Source organism: Pleurodeles waltl, chromosome 2_1 (assembly GCF_031143425.1).
Source record: "Pleurodeles waltl isolate 20211129_DDA chromosome 2_1, aPleWal1.hap1.20221129, whole genome shotgun sequence".
NCBI classification, from domain to species: Eukaryota; Metazoa; Chordata; class Amphibia; order Caudata; family Salamandridae; genus Pleurodeles; species Pleurodeles waltl.
The window spans coordinates 518515439-518521438 of NC_090438.1; positions in this window are offsets into that span (position 1 = coordinate 518515439).

The window sequence follows — 6000 nt, forward strand, 5'->3', positions numbered from 1 at the left end:
GGAGCGCCCAAGGGGCGAAAAAACCAGGGAAAAAGCAAAGGCACAAACATTAAGGTAAAGTTAAAAAACCGTCACTAAATACAATTATGGCACAAATTACAATCGGGGTACAGTAATCAGAAGGGGCACAACGGGGGCAGAAGCGCAAGGAGGGAAGGCGCTGAAAAATAGGAAAAACACTTGCAGGACGGCGAAAAGCGGCACACGGGTCAAGTGAGGCTTATCCGGGCCTCGAACACGCTAGCAGCAGCATGGGCGGGGGTCAGGGGCACGAGACAGCTGGGTGGTGCTGCGGACGTGGGGGGCGAGTTCTAGACCTAAAGCAGGTCAGAGGTCGCTCACTCGCGACGCGCAGCGCCAGCCATTAAGAAGGGAGGGGGGAGGGAGGAGCAGCTGGGAGGCGGGAGGCGGGAGGGAGCGGCGAATGGGGGCGCGAGAGGGGCGGGCCGCAGGGAGGCAGCGGCAAGGGTAGATCGGCAAGGGGGAGCGCCCAAGGGGTGAAAAAACCAGGGAAAAAGCAAGGCACAAACAGTAAGGAAAAGTTCAAAAACAGTCACAAAATACAATTATGGCACAAATTACAATCGGGGGACAGTAATCAGAAGGGGCACAACGGGGGCAGAAGCGCAAGGAGGCAAGGCGCTGAAAAATAGGAAAAACACTTACAGGACGGCGAAAAGCGGCACACAGGTCAAGTGAGGCTCACCAGGGCTTCGAACACGCTAGCAGCAGCGTGGGCGGGGGTCAGGGGCACGAGACAGCTGGGTGGTGCTGCGGACGTGGGGGACGAGCTCTAGACCTAAAGCAGGCCAGAGGTCGCTCACTCGCGACGCGCAGCGCCAGCCATTAAGAAGGGAGGGAGGAGGGAGGAGCAGCTGGGAGGCGGGAGGGGGGAGGGAGCGGCGCATGGGGGCACGAGGGGGGCGGGCCGCAGGGAGGCAGCGGCAAGGGTAGATCGGCAAGGGGGAGCGCCCAAGGGGCGAAAAAACCAGGGAAAATGCAAGGCACAAACAGTAAGGAAAAGTTCAAAAACAGTCACAAAATACAATTATGGCACAAATTACAATCGGGGTACAGTAATCAGAAGGGGCACAACGGGGGCAGAAGCGCAAGGAGGCAAGGCGCTGAAAAATAGGAAAAACACTTACAGAACGGCGAAAAGCGGCACACGGGTCAAGTGAGGCATACCAGGGCCTCGAACACGCTAGCAGCAGCGTGGGCGGGGGTCAGGGGCAGAAGACAGCTGGGTGGTGCTGCGGACGTGGGGGGCGAGCTCTAGACCTAAAGCAGGTCAGATGTCGCTCACTCGCGACGCGCAGCGCCAGCCATTAAGAAGGGAGGGGGGAGGGAGGAGCAGCTGTGAGGCGGGAGGCGGGAGGGAGCGGCGAATGGGGGAGCGAGGGGGGCGGGCCGCAGGGAGGCAGCGGCAAGGGTAGATCAGCAAGGGGGAGCGCCCAAGGGGCGAAAAAACCAGGGCAAAAGCAAGGCACAAACAGTAAGGAAAAGTTCAAAAACCGTCACAAAATACAATTATGGCACAAATTACAATCGGGGTACAGTAATCAGAAGGGGCACAACGGGGGCAGAAGCGCAAGGAGGCAAGGCGCTGAAAAATAGGAAAAACACTTACAGGACGGCGAAAAGCGGCACACGGGTCAAGTGAGGCTTACCAGGGCCTCGAACATGCTAGCAGCAGCGTGGGCGGGGGTCAGGGGCACGAGACAGCTGGGTGGTGCTGCGGACGTGGGGGGCGAGCTCTAGACCTAAAGCAGGTCAGAGGTCGCTCACTCGCGACGCGCAGCGCCAGCCATTAAGAAGGGAGGGAGGAGCAGCTGGGAGGCGGGAGGCGGGAGGCGGGAGGCGGGAGGCGGGAGGGAGCGGCGAATGGGGGCACGAGGGGGGCGGGGCCGCAGGGAGGCAGCGACAAGGGTAGATCGGCAAGGGGGAGCGCCCAAGGGGCGAGAAAACCAGGGAAAATGCAAGGCACAAACAGTAAGGAAAAGTTCAAAAACAGTCACAAAATACAATTATGGCACAAATTACAATCGGGGTACAGTAATCAGAAGGGGCACAACGGGGGCAGAAGCGCAAGGAGGCAAGGTGCTGAAAAATAGGAAAAACAGTTACAGGATGGCGAAAAGCGGCACACGGGTCAAGTGAGGCATAGCAGGGCCTCGAACACGCTAGCAGCAGCGTGGGCGGGGGTCAGGGGCAGAAGACAGCTGGGTGGTGCTGCGGACGTGGGGGGCGAGCTCTAGACCTAAAGCAGGTCAGAGGTCGCTCACTCGCGACGCGCAGCGCCAGACATTAAGAAGGGAGGGGGGAGGGAGGAGCAGCTGGGAGGCGGGAAGCGGGAGGGAGCGGCGAATGGGGGCGCGAGGGGGGCGGGGCCGCAGGGAGGCAGCGGCAAGGGTAGATCAGCAATGGGGGAGCGCCCAAGGGGCGAAAAAACCAGGGAAAAAGCAAGGCACAAACAGTAAGGAAAAGTTCAAAAACCGTCACAAAATACAATTATGGCACAAATTACAATCGGGGTACAGTAATCAGAAAGGGCACAACGGGGGCAGAAGCGCAAGGAGGCAAGGCGCTGAAAAATAGGAAAAACACTTACAGGACGGCGAAAAGCAGCACACGGATCAAGTGAGGCTTACCAAGGCCTCGAACATGCTAGCAGCAGCGTGGGCGGGGGTTAGGGGCACGAGACAGCTGGGTGGTGCTGCGGACGTGGGGGGCGAGCTCTAGACTTAAAGCAGGTCAGAGGTCGCTCACTCGCGACGTGCAGCGCCAGCCATTAAGAGGGGAGGGAGGAGCAGCTGGGAGGCGGGAGGGAGCGGCTAATGGGGGCGCGAGGGGGGCGGGGCCGCAGGGAGGCAGCGGCAAGGGTAGATCGGCAAGGGGGAGCGCCCAAGGGGCGAAAAAACCAGGGAAAAAGCAAGGCACAAACAGTAAGGAAAAGTTCAAAAACAGTCACAAAATACAATTATGGCACAAATTACAATCGGGGTACAGTAATCAGAAGGGGCACAACGGGGGCAGAAGCGCAAGGAGGCAAGGCGCTGAAAAATAGGAAAAACATTTACAGGATGGCGAAAAGCGGCACACGGGTCAAGTGAGGCTTACCAGGGCCTCGAACACGCTAGCAGCAGCGTGGGCGGGGGTCAGGGGCACGAGACAGCTGGGTGGTGCTGCGGACGTGGGGGGCGAGCTCTAGACCTAAAGCAGGTCAGAGGTCACTCACTCGCGACGCGCAGCGCCAGCCATTAAGAAGGGAGGGGGGAGGGAGGAGCAGCTGGGAGGCGGGAGGCGGGAGGGAGCGGCGAATGGGGGAGTGGGGGGGGCGGGGCCACAGGGAGGCAACGGCAAGGGTAGATCGGCAATGGGGAGCGCCCAAGGGGCGAAAAAACCAGGGAAAAAGCAAGGCACAAACAGTAAGGAAAAGTTCAAAAACAGTCACAAAATACAATTATGGCACAAATTACAATCGGGGTACAGTAATCAGAAGGGGCACAACGGGGCAGAAGCGCAAGGAGGCAAGGCGCTGAAAAATAGGAAAAACACTTACAGGACGGCGAAAAGCGGCACACGGGTCAAGTGAGGTTCACCAGGGCCTCGAACACGCTAGCAGCAGCGTGGGCGGGGGTCAGGGGCACGAGACAGCTGGGTGGTGCTGCGGACGTGGGGGGCGAGCTCTAGACCTAAAGCAGGTCAGAGGTCGCTCACTCGCGACGAGCAGCGCCAGCCATTAAGAAGGGAGGGGGGAGGGAGGAGCAGCTGGGAGGCGGGAGGCGGGAGGGAGCGGCGAATGGGGGCGTGAGGGGAGCCGGGCCGCAGGGAGGCAGCGGCAAGGGTAGATCAGCAAGGGGGAGCGCCCAAGGGGTGAAAAAACCAGGGCAAAAGCAAGGCACAAACAGTAAGGAAAAGTTCAAAAACAGTCACAAAATACAATTATGGCAGAAATTACAATCGGGGTACAGTAATCAGAAGGGGCACAACGGGGGCAGAAGCGCAAGGAGGCAAGGTGCTGAAAAATAGGAAAAACACTTACAGGACGGCGAAAAGCAGCACACGGATCAAGTGAGGCATACCAGGGCCTCGAACACGCTAGCAGCAGCGTGGGCGGGGGTCAGGGGCAGAAGACAGCTGGGTGGTGCTGCGGACGTGGGGGGCGAGCTCTAGACCTAAAGCAGGTCAGAGGTCGCTCACTCGCGACGCGCAGCGCCAGCCATTAAGAGGGGAGGGAGGAGCAGCTGGGAGGCGGGAGGCGGGAGGGAGCGGAGAATGGGGGAGCGAGGGGGGCGGGGCCGCAGGGAGGCAGCGGCAAGGGTAGATCGGCAAGGGGGAGCGCCCAAGGGGCGAAAAAAACAGGGAAAAAGAAAGGCACAAACAGTAAGGAAAAGGTCTAAAACAGTCACAAAATACAATTATGGCACAAATTACAATCGGGGTACAGTAATCAGAAGGGGCACAACGGGGGCAGAAGCGCAAGGAGGCAAGGTGCTGAAAAATAGGAAAAACACTTACAGGACGGGGAAAAGCGGCACACGGGTAAAGTAAGGCTTACCAGGGCCTCGGACACGCTAGCAGCAGCGTGGGCGGGGGTCAGGGGCACGAGACAGCTGGGTGGTGCTGCGGACGTGGGGGGCGAGCTCTAGACCTAAAGCAGGTCAGAGGTCACTCACTCGCGACGCGCAGCGCCAGCCATTAAGAAGGGAGGGGGGAGGGAGGAGCAGCTGGGAGGCGGGAGACGGGAGGGAGCGGCGAATGGGGGAGTGGGGGGCGGGGCCGCAGGGAGGCAGCGGCAAGGGTAGATCGGCAAGGGGGAGCGCCCAAGGGGCGAAAAAACCAGGGAAAAAGCAAGGGACAAACAGTAAGGAAAAGTTCAAAAACAGTCACAAAAATCGGGGTACAGTAATCAGAAGGGGCACAACGGGGGCAGAAGCGCAAGGAGGCAAGGCGCTGAAAAATAGGAAAAACACTTACAGGACGGCGAAAAGCGGCACATGGGTCAAGTGAGGCTCACCAGGGCCTCGAACACGCTAGCAGCAGAGTGGGCGGGGGTCAGGGGCACGAGACAGCTGGGTGGTGCTGCAGACATGGGGGGCGAGCTCTAGACCTAAAGCAGGTCAGAGGTCGCTCACTCGCGACGCGCAGCGCCAGCCATTAAGAAGGGAGGGGGGAGGGAGGAGCAGCTGGGAGGCGGGAGGCAGGAAGGAGCGGCGAATGGGGGCACGAGGGGGGCGGGGCCGCAGGGAGGCAGCGGCAAGGGTAGATCGGCAAGGGGGAGCGCCCAAGGGGCGAAAAAAACAGGGAAAAAGCAAGGCACAAACAGTAAGGAAAAGTTCAAAAACAGTCACAAAATACAATTATGGCACAAATTACAATCGGGGTACAGTAATCAGAAGGGGCACAACGGGGGCAGAAGCGCAAGGAGGCAGGGCGCTGAAAAATAGGAAAAACACTTACAGGACGGCGAAAAGCAGCACACGGGTCAAGTGAGGCTTACCAGGGCCTCGAACACGCTAGCAGCAGCGTGGGTGGGGGTCAGGGGCACGAGACAGCTGGGTGCTGCTGCGGACGTGGGGGGCGAGCTCTAGACCTAGAGCAGGTCAGAGGTGGCTCACTCGCGACGCGCAGCGCCAGCCATTAAGAAGGGGGGGGGGAGGGAGGAGCAGCTGGGAGGCGGGAGGCAGGAGGGAGCGGCGAATGGGGGCGCGAGGAGGGCAGGCCGCAGGGAGGCAGCGGCAAGGGGGAGCGCCCAAGGGGCGAAAAAGCCAGGGAAAAAGCAAGGCACAAACAGTAAGGAAAAGTTCAAAAACAGTCACAAAATACAATTATGGCACAAATTACAATCGGGGTACAGTAATCAGAAGGGGCACAACGGGGGCAGAAGCGCAAGGAGGCAAGGCGCTGAAAAATAGGAAAAACACTTACAGGACGGCGAAAAGCGGCACACGGGTCAAGTCAGGCTTACCAGGGCCTTGAACACGCTAGCAGCAGCTT